The 22,122-nt window shown below is 40.8% G+C and overlaps 1 protein-coding gene across 9 annotated transcripts in view; it reads left to right on the forward strand.

Moving 5' to 3' along the window:
- The window catches only part of TENM1 (teneurin transmembrane protein 1), a 1,376,511-nt gene that overhangs the window by 788,406 nt on the left and 565,983 nt on the right, over window positions 1–22,122 (forward strand). For all 9 annotated transcript variants that reach the window (XM_065556633.1, XM_065556629.1, XM_065556628.1 and 6 more), the window contains one exon: window positions 11,048–11,146. The gene's annotated coding sequence lies outside the window, so the exon portion shown is untranslated. The remainder of the gene's footprint in view (window positions 1–11,047; window positions 11,147–22,122) is intronic.

The following is a 22,122-nucleotide window of genomic DNA, read 5'->3' on the forward strand; positions in this document are numbered from 1 at the left end:
TGCCTGAGCAATATTTTTATACTCCTCCCTGGTCATGTGTCCAAACTTCCACTTCTTGTAAGCTTCTTTTTTGTGTTTAAGATCAGCAAGGATTTCACTGTTAAGCCAAGCTGGTCGCCTGCCATATTTACTATTCTTTCTACACATCAGGATGGTTTGTTCCTGCAACCTCAATAAGGATTCTTTAAAATACAGCCAGCTCTCCTGGACTCCTTTCCCCCTAGTGTTATTCTCCCAGGGGATCCTGTCCATCAGTTCCCTGAGGGAGTCAAAGTCTGCTTTTCTGAAGTCCAGGGTCCATATTCTGCTGCTCTCCTTTCTTCCTTGTGTCAGGATCCTGAATTCGACCAACTCATGGTCACTGCCTCCCAGGTTCCCATGCACTTTTGCTTCCCCTACTAATTCTTCCCAGTTTGTGAGCAGCAGGTCAAGAAGAGCTCTGCCCCTAGTTGGTTCCTCCAGCACTTGCACCAGGGAATTGTCCCTACACTTTCCAAAAACTTCCTGGATTGTCTGAGCACTGGTATATTGCTCTCCCAACAGATATCGGGATGATTGAAGTCCCCCATGAGAACCAGGGCCTGTGATCTAGTAACTTCTGTTCATTACCAGAAGAAAGCCTCGTCCACCTCATCCCCCTGGTCTGGTGGTCTATAGCAGACTCCCACCACAACATCACACTTGTTGCTCACGCTTCTAAACTTAATCCAGAGACTCTCAGGTTTTTCTGCAGTTTCATACTGGAGCTCTGAGCAGTCATACTGCTCTCTTACAGTGCAATTCCCCCACCTTTTCTGCCCTGCCTGTCCTTCCTGAACAGTTTATATCCATCCATGACAGTACTCCAGTCATGCAAGTTATCCCACCAAGTCTCTGTTATTCCAATCACATGATAATTCCTTGACTGTGCCAGGACTTCCCATTCACCCTGGCATAAACGCAGTGTGCCAACCCTGACTGAACTAAAATATTAATAGAGGGTAACTGAGAGTGGCCTTGCTTGATTTCCTTTTCTATAGTGAAATTTTTTATCACATTTCTGGGTGGTGTCCATAGTCCATATTGCTGACATCGTCACACATATATATTCAACATGAATGGATTCAATCCTTCATGGACAGTAACTCATTCTACACAGCCTAAAAGTGATAACCAATGCATATAAGAAATAAAATAAAATTGCATTTGCTCTACCTGTGGTTCTCCTCCCCTACATAAGGTATTGCAAACATTTGGGTGGCATTCCACACCCATTTATACCAAAGTAAATCCTCCCTAACTCTAGTAAAGTCACACCCTGGTTTAAACTGCTGTTTATGAATATCAAATTTGGCCCTCCATCTTATGCGGTTATATAAAAGTTAATCTCCAGGATCGCATTTGAAATACCCTGCCTTTTATGCATCTGTTCAAATCCCATCTGCAAATCAGATTTTGCCTGTGAATTTTTGAAATTAAAAGATCAGAATAATGTGTAGAGTACATACTTATTCTAACACAAAGATCCACTGAGACCCAAATGATATGTATGCATAAATACAAATGACAGAATAAAATGCTTAGCTCTATGTTTTCAAAGACTTTCACCAGGATTTAATCACACAGCTCCCAGTAACTTCAGTGAAAGTCACATGGCTAAAATCCTAAAGAAGTATGAAAAATAGCAGCTTACAGTGCATAATGGTACAATCTAATATGCTTTTCATGCATATGAGATGAAATTTTCCATGTGGCAGGGGAGGGGAGATCTGACAAGGAATCAGGATGTGGGGAGAGAACTGGAACTAGCTGGGCAAAGAGGTTGGGACAAGGAGCTGGAGGGGTTAGGAAGATACTGATATTGGTCAAGGAGCCCAGGGAGGGAGATTAGGGCTTGGGAGCCAATGGGAACATGTAAGGGGAGGTTGACTGGAAGTTGTGGAGGAGACACATACTGAAGGAGAAGCCTACACAGCGGGAACTAGGATTGGCAGGGCAAGAGTACTGGGAGCAGGGGGAAGACTAAGGCTGGGAATGGCGGGGAGACTAGAGCTGGGACAGAATCTAGAGGTGTGAGACTAGGATTAATTGAGCAAGGTGAGTGTGACTGGGATGAGAAACCTGAGGAGTGAAGACTAGGATCAGCTAAAGGAGGTGAATGGAACTGTGATGAGGAACCAGAGATTGGGAGGAGGCAGAACTGGGACACGAGCAAGTTGGAGTGGGATAGGCAAAAGAGTTCAAGCTTGGGAGAAAGGAATATAAGAATCCGTGCCCAGCAGAGCATACCCCCTTCTAGAACCTGGGGTGAACCCAAGATTCCTGAATGAGTTTCACTGTTCTTCTGCTGGTAACAAATATCTGTGAAATCCACTGGCAAAGTATGGGATCCCTGTCTTGTATTGGTCCACATAGAGGATGACAACCTACTACTACTATCAGTTACACAGAATTCTGTGTAGTGGATCTAAAAGTTCCAGCCCTGCTAATGACCCACGCAGGTGTCAATATGAGGGCACATGATAGAATTTTTGTTTTCTCAGTTTGCTTTTTTTAAAAAGAAGGAAATTACACACAAAAACCTACATTAGAAGAACACTAAGCTTGCAGAGTCAAGCATTCAAAAGTTAGGAAATACCAACATTAAGGTTGCCTATGCAACCTTAATTCAGCCCCCTTGTGCATATGCATTAGGATACCATCTTTAACTACATGAGCACATACTATTTTTTCAACAGGACCTCTGCTTTATTCATTGCAGAGGCTGGACCTGCTCGGGGGTTGAATCGGAACTGTGTAGTGAAGGTGACTGTTGTCTGAAAAATCCTTGCTTCATTTGTTGAAGAAGTTGGGAGGCATTTAGAGAAAGAAGCAGTTCCCCTGTCCCAGCTTCATGGTTTAGGCCAGGGATCGACAATTTGGCATGCAACCCATCAGGGAAAGCTGCTGGCAGGCCGGGACAGTTTGGTTACCTGCAGTGTCCACAGGTTCAGCCGATCACAGCTCCCACTGGCCATGGTTCGCTGCTCCAGGCCAATGAGGGCTGCGGCAAGCGGTGGCCAGCACATCCCTCGGCCCGTGCTATATAATGCTAAGTACTCAGAAAAACCAGTTCCTAGGTGTCTTAAATTTGGTACAAAATGTTATTGGATACTTTTGACCTTAATCTCTCTGTTCTTAGTTCTACAACTTTTCAATGGGGGATAATAATATCCCCTTATCTCACTTGACTCTTGTGAAAATAAATTCATGAATACTTGTGAAAGACTCAGATAATATAGTTGACAATGGAGTAGAAAAGCCCCTGATAAAATAAGTTATGTCTTCAGAGCAGGGTTTGAATAGTATTACTAAAAGGTGTAGCCAATTGTTTGACTACACTCTCAGTTCATTCTTAAAAATGTTCAAGAGCCAAATAACCAAACTTAGCCAAGTTTATTGTCTAAATAGTAGAGTGTGAAAAGGAGACATACATACCCTCCTTCAGGGAAGCAATTCTTCTCACAGCATTTTCACCTTACACAGAAGATGTCCTTCAAAGATATTCCCTCAAACCCATTTCTATTATATTGTGGTTGTTTACAAGAAAAAAGTCCCCTATACGTCACTTAGTTTAAAGTTTAACCCATTAGCTTTGTCCTTGGTACCTCCCTATACTTTCCCATATTTTATTTTGAATCCTATATTCCAATGAGGCAGGAAAGTATTCCCTAACTGTACTTGGTACAAAATATTCATGCATCTTTGCTTTGACAAGTTTCCTATTTTCTAATGCTAAAGATTACTTCCAGTTTGAGAAGTGTTGTGAGATGCTTGACATGGGTGAACAGAATTGGGGATGAGCATAATATATATTATATATAATATATATATATAACTGAATATAATGTATAATGATATAATATATATATAATTATATATATATTATTAATACCATGCACACAATATCTATTAATGTAGTGTATAGTAAGCCTAATATATATGTGTTAACTAACAGTATTATGCAGTAAATTACGCATGAGGCCATATTGAGCAGTGAGGATAAAACAAAATACTAAATATCTGCTCATGAAGTGAGCACTGTTCATTATGTGAACTGAATAAATGAGAGGTCCTATGGAAAAACAGGATATGATCAAGTATTCAAAGCGTCTATCAAAGTACACTAAGAGGCCAAACTAAAATTATTCAGGCTGCATTAATTCTGGCATTTCATAACTTTTGACTACTTGACTTTGTGATCTTAATATTGTTCTATTAACTGTGTGTGTGTGTGTGTGTGTGTGTGTGTGTGTAATTATTGTATTACTTAAACCAGAGTATTACTGTATTTCTTGAAAAATACACTATATATTGTGTTTTTATATATGGATCTATCAATATAAATCAGATAATATAGATATGTTAATATTATAACATGCTCTAAAATATTCTGGCCCTGATACTGGTATGTGCTGCAATGACTTTATGTTGCATTGCAAGTGGAGAGTGGCTCACACGTCAGCATTCCTGACTACAGTGGGATAACCTATTGTAGTGGGATCCAGTGGTGTATTGGTTCTACACCACTGCCTACTGGTAGCCAGTATAAGGAAGTGGCTGGAATTTCCCTGCACCTTGGTAATTCCCAACTGTCTTATTGGGCTATTGGTAGCCTGCAATTATGGAGGGCCTCTCACATTGCTTTGATTTCAACCATGGGCCTGGCCTAATTCACAGATGGCCCAGGATCAAGGGATCTTAAAGACATTATTGTATTCCCCCATCCTAAGTTGTGCCATGCTCTCCTCGACTAGATCCAAGGATCTGGTCCCACTTATACATCCCATGTACCTTTAAGTACATGAACAAAGATATGATTATACATTCATAATTATCAGGGATGTGTTGTTGCCTGTCACATTTGCTTAATTATATAAATGTCAAGTTTTGTTCATCCATGTAGATGGATTTTTTGAGAGAGCACACAAATAAAATTCTGGACGAGAAAAAAATACAGCAAAACAAGGTAGCGTCGTTGAGTTTTCTTTAGCTATCAAGAGCCATATCTTTGCTTGTTGGATTTAGAAAATGTATCCAAAATAAGAGAGTAACAGCATCAGCTAATATATCTTGGGATTCTATGCGATGATAACTCCTAGCTCAAACAGAACTTATGGTATATACATGATATTGGCTAATAAATGTGACTAAGAAAAGATTTTTAATTACATGCACTGTACTGTTAAAAAGTTGTTTTGACACCTTATTTATCTGAACTGATGGAGAGTTTTCATTGTCATGGATTTGCTTATGGGAATTGTGGGGGGACAAACTTGGGTGGAACTTCCTCTTGGGGAGTAAAAGGAAGATGGGTATATGACCTCCTTGATTCTATCACCCTTTTTCTGTAGATTTAGAGAAGCCCCTCAGTGGGTGCTCTGCATGGTAGTCCCAGTGGTATTCTGACAATAGAGCTGGGGGTGAGAGGCAGAATTAATTCAATCAATGCTGCCAAACCTGTAGCCAGATCCTGTGTGAGAGCCACATCCACTAGGGACAGGTTGACATAATTGAATCTTTTGTTGCTCATGTATCCTGTACTGCCTCAGGCGGGTACACAAGCTGCCTGATGCTGGCTGAAAGCTCTGTGGAGATAACCTGAGCCCTTTGGGAAAATTAGGCACAGCGGTCTTGTTCTGGATACATTTGCTATTACTGCCCATTCTGTGGAACCAAGACCTCCCTCCCTCATCTGGCATGGCAGAGCAGTTTCAGAAGGCTGACTGAGAGAAGAGCACATCCCAAATCTTGGACTTTGCAAATGGAAATCTGGGCTAATGATTTTGGGTGTGGCTCCAGATTTATTTGAACCAGTCCTGGTGGTGAGGGATGGGGAGCAGTAACCAGGGCGGCTCCAGGCACCAGCGCAGCAAGTGCGTGCCTGGGGCGGCAGCGTGCCCGTCGCCATGAAGGCGACAGTCAGGCTGCCTTCGGCGGCATGCCTGCGGGAGGTCCGCCGATCCCGTGGCTTTGGCGGCAATTCACTGGCAGGTACGCCGACGGCGCGGGACCGGCAGATCACCCGCAGAAATGCCGCCGAATCCGCGTGACCAGCAGACCGCCCGCAGGCGTGCCACCAAAAGCTGCCTGACTGCCATGCTTGGGGCAGCAAAAAACATAGAGCCGCCCTTGGCAGCAACTTGGCGACTCCCATGGCACATTTCTTTGCTCAGCTTAGGGATTTCTGTGTAGAAATCCTGTCATGAGTCAATGCCACTTGCAGCAACGTTAACTCCTTCAGCATTCTCTCTACTGCTGTTACTGAGCACCTGCCAGTCATTCAAACAATAGCAGCGTGTTTCCAGGGGAGCTGGGGGAGGCAAGCAGGACTGCTCTTCCTGTAGAATGATAGAATCGTAGAACTGGGAGGGACCTCGAGAGGTCATCTAGTCCTGTCCCTTGCACTCATGGCAGTAGCCCCTTCCTGTACTGACTTGGTGGCTTTCTTTGATGTGAATCCCCTGGATTTATGGGGTTGGGAGCTTTCACCCTATCAACCAGTGGAGGAGATTCTTCCAAGAAAACTCTGCAGTGGAAATCTCCTTGGCACTTTCTTGCAACTTTTTCTGCAAGAGGTGTCAATCTGGCCCAGGGTGACATGCTGTTGAACGGTTAAATTATTTGATTTATTTGAATAATATCAACAATTTTATGAAGCTTTTGAGTTATCACCTCTGGAAAAAAGCAATAAAACTTGTCTTCCCTGAGAAACATATTGTTCTTGTTCTAAAGGCATGAACTATAAAAAGCATTTTATCCTTGTTCTCAAGACAAGGATTGTTTTCTTGGTTTTTCAAAGTCTTTTTATCCCCTCTCATCCAGAAGTCTAATAGAAACTCACTGGCAATTCTGTATTTGTGATTGGATTCCAGAGAAGACACAGTCATGGTTTTAAAACTCAAAACGGGCCCAACCCCAATCACTTTTGAATAATGAAGGGTTAGACAACTAGACCCAAAAGTTGTAGTTTTGAACCATTTCTATGGTGGTTTACTGTGTGCACCATATTCACTTGGACAGCAGGCTTTGATACACAGTCCTGTAACACGGTGGCCTGCCACATTAAGGGCCAGATGCCTCTTGCCAGCCAGCTCTCATCAATTGTCAGACCCAGCTGGGAGGAAAATAAGTGATGATAAAAGTCAGCGAATTATTCAAATAGTGACAGTTTCCTGCAGTAGTCCCTGGGGAAGGAAGATTCCAGGTGAGACGGCCTGGATATTTTGGCTGGGTAGAAAACCCCATCTAGGGTTTTCCATTTATGAGTTTATGCTCATTTGGGCCAGAAGCAAGGGCCAAAGACTAATTTGCTGTGGCTGATAATTCCCCAGGTGAGAGAGCCATTATTTCACAATTCCCGGGATAGTACATTCTCGAAAACGGTGAATCAGTAATGGCTTAATAGGGTGATGGGCCAGATTCTGTGCACCTTAGTCGTGTGAGAAGTCTTTACTGGGAAGCTTCCCATGAGTAATTCAAGCAGGAATTAGCCTCGCAACTCCAAAAGTAAAAACATGCTCCTTTTGGGTTCAAGCAGAGGTGCATGATGTTCTCACAGCTTCTTCAGTCAGCATCATGTGCCACATCGTTTGTTCTTCAGTAAAAATAACTGTTCAAGGTTTCAAGCTATCGATTTACACATGACTTCTTGATTGATGCAATTGTTGCTTCCCTCAGTTTCCTTAAACAAGTTTATTATTCTTATTCGACCTGGTCCCTGTTCTATCTACACTTGGGTTTTTTAATCTGAGTGATAGAGGAAGACTTTCCAAATGGTTAGGGTGCTAGTCTAGGACATGGGAGATGTGGGTTCAAGTCCCTGCTCTGCCACTGAGGCTGACAAGATGGGGAGAACAATTGTGCTAGGTCCTCAGGGGGTGGGGCAACATGTCTGTAACTGGGGTGAAATTGGAGTGAACTGGGAAGAGGTGGGGGCCCAGGAAACAATGTACTGGGGCCCCAGATTTCTCTTGAGGGGCTTGTCTGCCACAGACTTGTACGACCTTAGCCAAGCCGCATGTCCATACCATGACTCAGTTCCCCATCCGTAAAACAGGGATAATATTTCCTTATCTCACAGGTGCACAGATGCTGTGCTAAAGGGGGCCATATAAATACCTGTAAATAATTATGGCCCAAATTCTGCCCTTATTTGAACTGTACGCATTCCCATTCCAGATAATGAGTATGAATGGGATGTATTTGAGGTCAGAATCTGGCCCTGTAATATATAGGCATACAAGCTGAAAACTGTAAGCAATCAGTACAGTCTGTTTTACCCCTGTCAGTAATAATATAGGGCTTGATTCTGATCTTGCCAGTGTAAATTAGGAGTAACTTCACTGACCTCAACGGAGTTACAATGGAGCAAACGGGAACAGAATCAAGCCCCAAAGTGTTTCCAATGACAACTGGAAAAATGTTTATAGTAAATTTTATGTCAGAATCATGTGTGTTTCTCTTTTATTAAAACAACAAAACAAAACAAACCTCTCTTCATTTAATTATACGTAGCTGAACAGACATGCATAATTTTCTGCCCTTATTTTAGACTGGAATTTACAATTCTGATCTTTTCAGTTTTCTTAGGTCAATGGTTATACCTGTCTGATAGAAAAAGCAGTGTGCCAAGTTCTATTTTAGATTGTCATGCTAAATATTACCAAGGAAAAATGTCTTCCCAGAAGAACCTTGCAGTGTTTGGTTCATCCTTATAATTCTGATATTTGAGAGATGTATATAAAATATGTATTTCTTCCTTAAAGGAAATATTGGGCCTAAGTTATACCTGGGTTTCAAACACATAGTTCAGGGCCATCACTTTTTTTTTCTTACAGTAACACTGTCAATTCTGAGTGAGATTTTCACACGTGCTCTGCTGCACACTTTTCCCACTAATATGTCAGTGGAAGAAGAGTAAGGCCAGCACCGAATGCTAATGAAAATTCCACTGTCCTACCAGTGGACAGAATTCTAGTCTGTACTTTTTACCATTGATAAAAATTTCATTGGAGCTATTCATGCATTGAAGAGGTGCTTTTTTTCCACTAATACCTTTCCAGATTCAACTGTCTTTTTGCTTTTTTGGCCTGACTGTTGCTGACTTGTGACTTTACCTGCTATGCAGAGAGAGCTGTTTTTACTCCTGTCAATACACTGATTTTTGTAAGAGCCTTCAAAATTAGAGCTCAATACTCGTACTTAACTGGAAATTCTGAATATCTTGAGGTTTTTCTGACAAAACAGAAAACCCAGAAATAAAACATTAATTTTCTTTGTTAAAGTCCTGTATTGTGTTTACATTCCCATGTAGCTGAGGGCATGGCAGAACCCTTCATTCCCTTTCTTTTTATCTATATGGAAACCAAGTTTCCTTCTATCAGTCCTCATCAAACTTCTCTACTGGCTTGTGTATACATGACTTACTGACTTCTTCTAGAGTGTAGTGGGCCTGTGCTCATGTGTAACAGATCCCCCTCACCTAGTGGAGTTTAACCCATTGGGTAGCTAAAACTGAAATTCTTCTTCCCTTACCAGCTGCTCTTGTGCATACCAAGGACTGTCTGGCAGAATCTGAAGTATTATATGTATGGTATTTCTAGCCTAAACTCTTAAGAGGGACAATAGGTAGATAGTCCGTTTGTAGAATTTAATGAAATAAATGACATTCTTTAATCTAGGAAGTACAATTGTACAGTTAAACATTTAAACTAGAGAAAGTGAACAGGAATTCTATTGTTTGCTTGCATTCCTACTAGAAAATACTCCTACTAGAAAAATCTGTTTTTCCTTCCATGACTCTTACACTGTTCCTTAAAATAGGCTTTCATATTATGCTCAGAGTAGGATACTGAGATATAGTGCACTCTTCACCATCTCTGTTGTGCTCTCTGTTACACCAATTTAGTTGTATGTAATTATCCTGAGAAAATGGGTCACTTCACACATCCAAAGACTAGAAGTCAATTTCACACACTTCCCTATTTGAAACTCAGTAGAGTACTATTCATAACAAAAGAACAGATAGTCATAAGGAAGATGATGATTGTAAGGAACAAGGTATCCTGGAGGTTTGTGATCAAGTTCTTGACTTTAAATTCTGTTTCTGCCTTTTGAACTCTCTCTCTATGTGTAGCTAAAGTTCTTGGCCCCAATTCTCCGCTACTTCATTCATCTGGGGGGTGGGGATACAGAAAGGTGGCTTAAAACAGTCTTTATGTTCTTTGTGTTCTCAGTCAAGGCAACTACATGGATTTAGGGTGCTCTAATTTATGCTCTGGCTGCAGCGGCCCTCTTACTGCTATGCACCAGCGGAGAATAGTTTTAGTGCAGTGCACACCAGCCGTGCCCTCTCCATTCTCTGCACCAGCCGAGTAAACCTCTTACATGGGATTATCCCCTGGAGGCCAGTTCTGTACCCTTAGTAGTCCCTTTATGCCACGAATGTGTTACAACAGCGATTTGGAGCCCTTGACTTTAGGTCTTGTTGCTTCTTTTGAGAGAAGGAGAGTCCTGTCTGTCTCTCTCTTGGCATGATCTGACATCCAGCTGTTGACTTGCACTTCTGTTACTTCTAAATAAAGCTTCTTGATTTATGTGGTACATTAACCTGAGCACTGATGTTTATGCTGTAGGATGTGCCTTTGTGTGCTACTACCTTCTACTGATGTGTGATTAATCTGTATTAGTTCCCTCTGCTAGTTCTCTTTAGTGGAATTCATTTGTGATTTCATCAGATACAGGCAAGTAGGCATCCAGACTTGCCTGTAACAATAATACTTTTTTAGATAGTCATACAAAACACGCAAGAAATCACAAGGACACTTTGAGTCCATCATTACTGGTAAATTCAACAAGCACTCAATTATAAAATGACATTCAATATATATTAAGGAATAAAACCCATTAAATCCCAAGATCACAAATATAATTTTTTAGTCTCTAAGGTGCCACAAGTACTCCTGTTCTTCTTTTTGCGGATACAGACTAACACGGCTGCTACTCTGAAACCTGTCATTATTTTCAGGGTCCCTCAAGAGAGATGCCCACTGACTTCCTGAAGATGTTCTGAAAGACTGTAAATCATCTTTAAGTGAAGAGAAGTTTCTGAATCAAATACATTGAGGTACCTTTTATATTCACCTATACATACTCTAGAGTGGGGTTTTCAACCTTTTCATATAGGGGACACCTTCCCATCTATCCCAGACCCCCATCACATTTAGCAATATGGGACGTGCAGGGTGGTCCTGACCCCCATGAGGGTCACAAACCACAAGTTGAGTTTATTTCACTGTAGAGTAATTGATTTTCAAATTGAAATGTATTATATTCATTGATTTTAATGTATAGCTTAGTTGGATCCAAGAAAGAGAGAGACATAGGAATATTGCCATCTTGTTGAATGTATTATTGCAAGTAACTCCCTTTCATGCCAGTGGGAATTATGTATGAAAATCTGTGTGAATCAGAATAAGTATATACCTTTTGTACTTGAAATAAGCCTGGACAATGGTCCTTGGAGCAGGATAGGGAAAAGTAGTATAGTAGCTGACACATTAATTTGCACTGAATCTTTTCTTGAATTTTACTATTTTGGGTATGAAAATTAAACATTTTGGGCCAAATGATTTTTCATTTACACAGTGGCAACCCCACTGACACGAAGAGAGTTGAAAATGTGGCACATGTATTTATTGGATTCTGTAAGAGTACATATTTAACTAAATGCCCCAGAGAAAAAAGGCTTTTTCTGTAGCTATCAGGTTTCAAGTGGTATGAAGAGAAGCTAAACTCTGTCATAGAGCACTGACTGTGAAAATTGTAAACAAATGGGTAAAAATTCTGATTGGATATACCCCAAACTTAGACTTTAGTCTTTTGCTAGTGATGTGATTTGCCCAACACATGTTGAAGTCAGTTACTGATGAGTCATGCAGACGTATACTTCCAAAAAATGGAAGAGGTTTTAAAAGATAAAAAATGTACTGAATAGCCAGAAGGAAGTGCAGTCATACTTTCTCTTAATCCTCCAAAGAGCTAAGGACTGCAAACCTGAGGAGACAAGGCTGCATACCAAGGGGTGCCAGTAACTCAATCTGTTACCCATTCACTTACACATATAGCCCAATGAGACTGTCTGTTCATAGGACAGAAGTCAGGCATGATTTCTAAGAATGCGTTCGTAAATGTACTAAGTGAGTTTTATCTTTTTCTGTAACAAAGCTTTCCATTCAATATGAACCAGCATAACATATTTTAGTAATGCAACTTCATGTTCTTTATAAAAAGAAATTGTTTCCTGGCATACCTTTCAGGAAGTAATTAACTTCACTGGATAACTGCATGGTCTTATTACTATTACCCTTGTCCAATCCAGCTCATTACCTCATATTATTTGCAATCATCACTTATTCAATCTAGTCTTAAATTGGATTGTAAACTCTTTGGGGTTGGGGCCCATGCCTTCCTATTTTTATGTATAATTCCCAGCACAATGGGATCCCAGTCATGATTGTGGTCCCTAGAAGTTACCTTAATATGAAAGATAAATAATAATCATCATAATTATGTATTGAGATTTAGATTTAAATGCATGAACATATTCTTTATTGAAAGGATGATATATTACTATAATGTGGATTCACAGGGAAAGTGTTTTTGTTTTGGGGTTTTTTTCAATCATCATTAGCCATGGAACTTCAGAGTAACTCTTCAAATCACTATTTAAATGTAGTTGGTTCTCAACCCCCAAATATGTATATTTTTGTTTTAACACTGAAACCATTAAGTATCTAGTACCCGCATGTCTTAGTTTTGGCTTCCATTACAAAAATTGGACCAAGTTTTTTGACAAATAAACTGTAGATTAAATTAGACTAGTAAATTAGAAAAGCTTTTAACCTTTATCTTCACTTCACAAAATATTTTTTATGAATGATTTTATGATGAGACACTTTCCAGAGTAGCAGCCGTGTTAGTCTGTATCTGCAAAAAGAACAGGAGTACTTATGGCACCTTAGAGACTAACAAATTTATTTGAGCATAAGCTTTCATGGGCTACATCCCACTTCTTCGGATGAGACACTGTTACTCTTCCTACTGAAAAAATGAGGGCACCATGTGTGGTATCCATTACTTCGAAGAAACTAATCGTAATGGGGAGAGAAAAAATATATATGAACTGCCCTGTTTTCTTTTTCCTGATGAAATGTCTCCCTGTGTATTCATAACAGTAAGATAGCAATATTGCTTTGTGTTTAGCTATTTGACAGGCAGCATTGCAGCATGATGTTGGGGGGGAAATGGAGAAAAACAATGAAAATGATTGTTTTGGTAAAAAGACAGAACGAGCCTAGCATCCAAATATATAAAGACCAGTTCTCCCCTATCTTCATAGTGGGTATGTCAAACTTACTAGTTGTGTGGCTTGACTTTCAAAGGGCCAAATGAATTTTGAAAACAGGTAAGTTTTGCAGCAGATCATAAACCTGTGAGTTATTAAATCATGCATGGTTTAAGATTAGAAATTCAGACTTAAACAGATGTTTAGAGAAACATCCAGAAGTAGTTGTGCCAATGGGCAATTGTAGCTGAAAGTATGCATTAACCTCAACAAACAATAAGCAATTTGTTTGTCCATGTACAGTGTTAAAAAGGTGTAACTTGCCAACATCTACCTTCTTGAGGTATCTGAGTTACTGCCATACTCCCCTATATTTTGTCATGTCTTAGCTGCCAGGGAATGGTTTGTAGAATGCAAGATCTTCAGAGCTGGAACCGTATTTTCTTTTATGTTTCTGCAGCACCTAGCACATTGTGGGCTCTATCAAAAACAAAGTAATATTTCTGATAACTATTAATACATGATGTTTTCCATGATGATTCTTATAGTTATCACAGGCAAATCCCAGCATTAATTTTGTACAGCACTGCCAATACAACACCATTGTAGCGAGGTCAGGACCAGCTCCAGGGCTTTTGCCGCCCCAAGCGGCAGGAAAAAAAAAAAAAGCTGCGATTGCAATTGCGATCGGCGGCACTCCGGCAGCAGCTCCACCGCGCCACTTTCTTCTTCGGCGGGAATTTGGCGGCAGGTGCTTCCCTCCCAGAGGGACCCACCGCCGAATTGCCGCCAAACAGCCCGACGTGCCGCCCCTTCCCCTTGGCCGCCCCAAGCACCTGCTTGCTGGGCTGGTGCCTGGAGCCGGCTCTGAGCGGGGTGATCCCCCGCTCCTGCCTGGAAGGGCTTAAAACAACCCTGGGAGAGGGCTGTGGCAGGGGAAAAGCTGGGCTGATTGGGGAAGCGGCCGCAGCTGGGCCACATCCCAATCAGGCCTCAGCTGGTCCCTATAAAAGGCTGTGAGCCAGAGGCCCAGAAGAAGTCTTTCTCTGCCTTCAGAGAGAGAAGAGTCTGGCTGCTGGGAAGCTCAGGGTGCCTAGAGTGTCCAGGGCTGGGGAAAGGCCAGAGGGGCTGGGGAGCTCCAGGCTGGCAACTCCCCAGGCTGAAGGGCCTTGTCCAAGGCCCCAGAGAGGCACTGGGTTCCAGAGAGGGGCAGCAGGTCAAGACCCAACCTTGCCTATGATGAGTGGCTTATACTGCTGTCTGCCCCAGGGAGTGGGGCTAGATGGTGACTGGCAGTAGCCTTACACTGAGGCGAGGTGGGGTTAGTGGTTGGAGGTTCCCCTAGGAGGAGAGACCCTGAGAGAAAGGAGTTACTGCCAGGGGGCAGCACTCCAGCTAAAAGGGCACCGGAGTCCAGGGAGGGACACGGAGGCCAAGCAGTAGTGGATCACTGGCCTGCAGAGGGCACTCCAGAGCTGGGGCGAGCTAATTCCCATGGACGACCAGCAGGAGGCGCCTCAGGGGTGAGTCCGAACTGCTACATGCATATTCATGAGGATATACTGGAGTATTGAAACTCATAAGTATTAAGAATAAAGTTAGTTAAAGTACTGGGCAGGGATGAGTTACATCTATACTTCATATAGGGTATTAAGAATAAAATAGCTGTGCCATTAGGATTTTTAAAACATCTTTTGATGCAAGGGTGCCAAGTAGCTGGCAATCAGTGAATTTAGTTACAGCTGTTAAAAAGAAAGGTAATAAGAAAGAGGTTAAAAATTAGACCTGTAAATATAACATTTTACAGTATGTTAGCAAAAAAAGAGAGAGAAATTATATTTATGGCTAGCATAAGGATGCTTTTGGAAAATTACAACTTAAAAGGTATGAGTCAGCAAGGATTTGTGAAAGAGTAAATCATGTCATGCAAATGTGATTACTTGAAAAATAAAATAAAATTCGGTCTTCATAAAGGAAAAATTTGAGATTTAATGTATCCAGGTTTTAAGAAAGCTTTTGCTAAAGTTTCACACAACAGATTCCTGTAGAAATTCTTTGTTCTTTGGAATCCGATGAGTAGTAGAGTCCTTTAGTTTTCTGTATTGGAACCATTACTCTTTAACATTTTAATTATTGATTTAGGTAAAGTTACAACATGTAGGATAATAAATATTGCAAAAGATACTCAACTAGGGAGATGAGTTCAGCAACTAGGGAGAGTGGTTAACCTGCAGAAGGATGTAGGGGTTTTACAGTGTAATCTTGATAGACCGGGTGCATGGGCTGAGAAGTAGAATATGAAATGTAATGGATACACATGTTAAATGATGCTCTTCAGTAGGAAATCCCACAAATTAAGCATGTTTTCAATAAAAATTGAATTAGTTCATAGGGAAGAGGAAACAGAGGTGTGTGTATTTATTGTTAGGGCCAGCATTAAAATTCCCAGTCCAACTTGTAGCAGCAGTAACGAAGACTAAATTATCCAGATGGACATCTAATATAAGTACAAACCTATTGTATCATCACTGTATAAAGTAACTGTTAAGACAGATTTCCCAGTTCTGGTCATCTAATTTGAAAGCAAGTATCTAAATGATTGGGAATACATTTAAGCTGATAAAATAGAATGGAGGGGCTTACAGTGAGAGAGGCTGCTAAAGCTGGCGATAGTGGATCTCTAAAGAAGACCATTGAGAAATGTATATCGAGGTGAAGGGTGACACTCTGGTCTATAATGAAAATGTGGGTAAGCCCAGCTCAGGCTCCAGTTGCACAGGTATTCAGTGGAAGGGCTACACATTAACTGCTTGAGAGACAGAGGGATGAGAATGTCTTTGGGAGACAGTGGGGAGTCTTTCTATTTATTATCTGCTCATATTAATTTATTTGATGTTTCTGTTGTAAATGTCTCCCTGAAACTCTCAAAAATGAATCTTGAGGAAGAGAACTTGCTGATTAAGGCTCTCATCCTACAAATAATTATGCACATGCTTAACTTTATCTATGTGAGTTGTCCCACTAAACTCAATGGCACAACTCATCTGTAAGGTAATCATGCATAAATGTATGCAGGATCAGATTCCATTGATCATTTTTGTGTTGGAAATAGCTGATAACCCTTTATGAGGCTCAGGAGAGAATTTCCCCTGCTTTTTCCCTAGTTTGGATATGGGGGTGGGAGGGAATGGGAGACAGAGGTGGCAGTGGTTGGTTTGTTTCTATAGAAGTGTTTTTATCCTCTTCTAGCATTTTTTTTATCTTACAAATTTTTAAAAATCAATAGCATAAGGATGGCAGAGTTACCATCAAACTATTTCACTCATAGCAGTGTTTATAGACACGTAGGCAGATGGGATTATTTTGTCCACCTAATCTAGCTCTAAAAGTCTGACCTAAATTCCTTTGGGTGGAATAGATGTGTAGTGGGCAAAATACTTATGGGCAGGTAGGCCAAGTATCTCAGTTCCAGGCGAAGTATAGTGACATTTACTTTGGTATACCAAATTTCTAATTATAGGCATTCAGTAGAGTTTCAGGTGTCATTCTTGTCAAAATATTTATTCCCCACTAAACTATGTGAATAGATAATCTTTGCATTTCTTTAGAAAATATACCTGGATGTTTTGTTTAATTATTCATCTCTGTTGTCTCATTCTTGCAAAGGAACAGTCAATGTTCTTTCAGTAAATGCAGCAGATGCCCAGGGCACCAGAGCTGGAGAATTTTGCCTTGCAATACCTGTAAGGGGGCAGCACTCATGCCTTGTGGTCATAGCCGCTCTCCTGGCTATATGTTGCGACACCATCCCAACCCCCTCGGTTTCTTCTTGCCACCCATGCTTGCAGTCAGAGCTCTGTGTGGTTCTTAACCTCACAATTCCTCAAAATCCTCTAACATTGTTCTAGTTGTATATTGTTAGTTAATACACTTGGTATTAGTATTAATTAGCTTAGTTAAGTGTTTTTTTCCTGGGGATGCCTTCACCAGCGTTTAAACATTGTCTGTCGTATGGAGTGGACTAACCCCAACAATGATCTTCACACAAGGTGCTTACTCTTCTTAGGTGAGGCCCACATCAAAGACCAATGTTTGATTTGTAAATCATTCACAAAACAGCAGACTAAGGTGGCTAGAGACCTTCACCTGAAGCAGCAACAGGAGGTACCAAGGCCTAGGTCGAATCGGAGGTCACTCTCAACCTCACTGGGTGGTGCTGGCTCACGCTAAGCAGCCACTGCCACTTCTCCGAAGAGACACAGAAGGCGCTTTCTTTTGAGTGCGCCAAACAAAAGTTGGTCATAAGACCAATCATGACCACTCCAGGCCTTGTGGAGACTCTTCCTCTTCAAGAAAAAGTACAGCTGCTGCCCTCACATGGAATGGAGCAGGTCCTTCCAACTGCTCCTCAGTACCCCATAGGTATGCCGAGAGACCCCATACTATCGACTCCTGTTCTTGCCCCAGGATATCTGTTGAGTCCAGTGCTGACAAGGGCAATCCAAGCACTGACTGTGTCCACGTCAGTGGCACATGAGACAGCAGTGGCCCTCCTCTGTCTTTGCCAGGGCTATGGCATCCACAGCCTCACTGCCTGGACAGGCCGATGAACTTTTGAGTCCATTGGCACCACATCCTGCTGTTCCCTTGCCAGAGACTGTGGAAGTGAGCCCTGTGCCAGGACTGGCACAAGGGATCTCTTCGGCAGTGGGAAACTCCTTGGCACTGCTGCATTCTGTACCACCGATGTTACTGTGGCAGCACTCCCCATCCTCCACCTCAGCGCCAGTGTCTAATGGTACTACTGCTGACTTTGGTACCGACAGAGCACTGAAGTCAATTGAGGGGTACTTGGTGCAGGCTGTACCGTTTCCACAGTCTGCAACAGTTCCTCCCAAAATTTGTGTCTAAAGTGGTCTCTCAGTTTCATTTGAACCAGGCAGAGTATTTGTATGTGTTTTTTTCCTAAGCTGCTTTCACCCCTGGAGGAGCAGTGCCTGCACACATTAGACACTGGATGATGTCTGACCTTCTACCTGGACAGGACTAAGCCCTTTTGGGCATCACTTCATCTGTGTTTGTCATATGCAGATCCTATGAAGGGACAGGCAATTTCTCACGGACTCTCTCTAAGTGTTTAATTTCCTGCATCAAAACTACCTACAAAACAGCTTCACCTATGCCCCCTCAATGGGTGTGAGTCCATTCTATGACAGAACAAGCTGCGACAATGGCAGTTTTAAATGTCTCAACACTGGACATTTGCAGGGCTGCCACGTGGTTGTTGATACATACGATTACAAACCATTGTGCTATTACCGAGGTGTCCAGAGCAAATGCAAACTTTGGGAAGGTGGTCCTGCAGTCCTTATTTAGATAATCTGAGCACCACCTCCTATCAGTACTGCTTGTGAGTCACCTAAGTGGCTATTCTTATATCACACTGACAGTCTGGGTGTTTTGACTTGTAAAGATCCAATCACTTTATAGAAAGAAATAGACTTTGTGTTTTGTAACTGGTCATAAATATATACATTGAGTTATGCAGACCTGCAGTCAGTAGTTAGGACTAAGTCCACGGAGTGGGAATGCCCCATCATTAACCCTTCTGGCTGTGGCCTTGCACATTTATGTTATATGTAAACCAAGTCAGATTTTTGCCTCTTGTATCACTTGTACATTATACAAGCATTTAGCTGTAAGCCGAAGGTACATGTGAACACGGGTAAATACCAAGGGCATGTTTTTCAGAGACACTGAGCAACTACAAGTCCATTTGAAGTTAACAGGAGCTGTGGATGCTCAGCTCATCTGAAAATCAGCCCCTTAATAGCCATTTCCCCCTATACTAGTCTTAGGGCATGTTTATAGTATTACATAGACATTTGTGCAGTAAAAGGAGACTAGGGCCATATAACAGCTTGCAAGCTTGTGCTAAACTCCTGGCAATGCCAAAGGGAGTTCTGTGTGTAGGTCTGGTTTGTCTTATTTAGACACCTAGGCTATGGTTTTCATTGTGGTATCAGCCAAGTAATGTATACACCCATTAGTGTGCAATGACTTGTGGTACTTGCAGAATAGCAACAAAAGAGCAGCATAAAGTAAACATATTAACACCTTCAGAAAAACACATGCTCCTCTGTCAAACAAATGCTTTTTAAATCATTTCCCCTCATTTAAATAACTAACATTTGTTTATACACACACAGACATACACACACGGCAAAAAAAGGAGTGAGGTGTTAGGTGTGGGGGGAATGAATATTTTAAAACAGAAATCATTTGATTAAATAAAATAACAAAGCTTCCTTTCAAGTGTTCATTTATGGACATTATTTTACTTTGCCCAGTTGTAGGAATGGCTCAACTCTGCACCATGTTGACAGATTGTTTCTTGATGAGGGTGTCTATCTGACAGATTGCAGAAGCACAATGTGGTGTGTGGCACATTGCAAGGAGAATCATTTAAAAATATATAGTTGTATTTATTTATTTCCTAATGAACAGTAAATGCTGTAATCATGTAAACCCGTTGTCTTGCATTGAGTTTCAACAATGTTTTACTGTCCACTAACATACAAACAAGTAAACTGCAGCCTGCCATGTCTTTATTGTATCACTCTTCAGTAACTTTTATATACTGTTTCCTTTCATAATTTGAGACATAATGATTTTTGTTATAAATTTCTTCATAAATATTCTTACTGATGGCTGATGCATTTATTTAAGCATCAGTGGGCAAATAAAGTTATCCACGGGTGACTAACAACCTTGAATAAATACCATTTCACTCAGTAGCTATCCATAGTACCTTTGCAATGCAATTATATGCTGGGACCTATTATCCCAATTAATGGACTGTTTTATATTCACTGTGCACTATACTTGAAACACTTTAGAGGCCTGGCCTTCACGTAGCCACAGGCAAAGAAGAAATTTATAACAAATAACCAAGAAAAGGCTTTCATTTACTTTCTAAGATATGTAGCATGTAATTATACTTTAAGCATAACTAGGCAGGCCTCAGAAATGCCCTTTGATTTAAGTCATAATAAAACTATAAATTAATACCATGATAAATATAGCTTTCTAAATTCCCAAGCTATTGTGGGTAACTACAACTACTTTGCTATCAGCTCTCAGCATCATCTTTTCTGTAATTATTTTGCCAAAGGTTAACCTTGATGAATATAATAAATAATCATATCACTTTCCAGTTTCTAAGCCTATAAAGTGAATGAGCACCAATTCATGGGGATCTTGCATTTTGCTGGATGGGTGAACAAATAAGACAGTCTGCTAAGTAGTACACAACCCCTTGTTGCGTTGCTCCTTTGTAAAATGTCAGCCCTGGGCTATGTTTTACAGCTATGGAATTTGACCACTAGAGTTTAACTTTACTCCCTCTGGTGGTTTCCAAAGCTATAAAATAAAACACAGTTGTAATTCTTGTCCTTATTGTAAGAAGCATTGATCGCCTCTGATTGTATATTATAGCAAAGGGGCAGTCTATTACATAAATTTATTGCATTTTCTTCCTGATAATTACTGGAAGTTATTGAACAAGGCAGGGAGTTATGACCAGTAAGTTCCTGCTATAGCTGAGAAAGCAAATCCACAGACATTTAGCAGATCTAAACAGCTGTAAACAACAATCCTGTTTACAATGTACTAGGAATTTACAATGTACAGTGCATTTGAGGGGGTTTTTAGGAATCACTTCTACAAATTCAGACTTGAAATATGAACTTCAGTAAATGTCATGCTATGTTGTATGATCTAGGTACCCTTTGTCAAGCAATTTGACAGTAGTAAAAATGTCAGATTAGACACTGGATTCACCATTTCTCTTATTCAAAAATAATATTACTGTTTCATGATGCTTGCTTGGGAAGTCTCACCTAAGCTACATTTGTATGTTGATATCTGCTAGCTTTTTTTGAATTTCTAATTGTAAATTACCAATGGCGAAAATCAATAACACGTACGTTCAGTAAATTCCCCAATGTGTCTGTGGGTGCCAATAAAATACAAGAGACTGAGTCCTCTTTAGGAAAACAAGAAGTTGCTCATCACTCAAACCCTATTTATATATTTGTGCCAGTCATGTTATAAGTTAAAACATACCTCATGCATGTAACTGTGTGAGCCTTTAGTATTTCTATTACTGTATCCTAGGGTGACCAGATAGCAAGTATGAAAAATCGGGACAGAGTGTGGAGGGTAATAGGCATCTATATAAGAAAAATCCCCAAATATTGGGACTGTCCCTATAAAATCAGGACATCTGATCACCCTATCGTATCCTAACTTGAAGTGAAAATCGGCCTGCTCTACAAAATTTGGAAGTGGATCCAGATACTCCAGCTCAGGAATGTTTGAAATCCAGTGCTTTGATGTAGCTTAATATAGGGATAAGAGATAACTGGGTAATTCAGATTGGTGTCTAGATCCAAATCCAAATTTGGAACCCTTCAAATTTCATGGATGTTTTGATACAGTGCTTTGGCTAGTACCAAACACTAGTCTGAAATGGAATTATACATTATGCCAAGCGTACCGTATTTGAACAATGTTTTAGTGAATATTTTTCCATATAAGTGTATAGAAAATCTTTGCGCTGTTTTCAAAAATATCTTTGCAAGTAATAATTGCATTATACCAGAGACAGTCACAATAAAGTGGGAAGTGGAGTTTTATTCATATATAAAATCCATTGTTGCAAATGCTAATACATTTGTACCTCTTCAATTGCC

Source organism: Chrysemys picta, chromosome 9, assembly GCF_011386835.1.
Source record: "Chrysemys picta bellii isolate R12L10 chromosome 9, ASM1138683v2, whole genome shotgun sequence".
Classification (NCBI taxonomy): domain Eukaryota; kingdom Metazoa; phylum Chordata; order Testudines; family Emydidae; genus Chrysemys; species Chrysemys picta.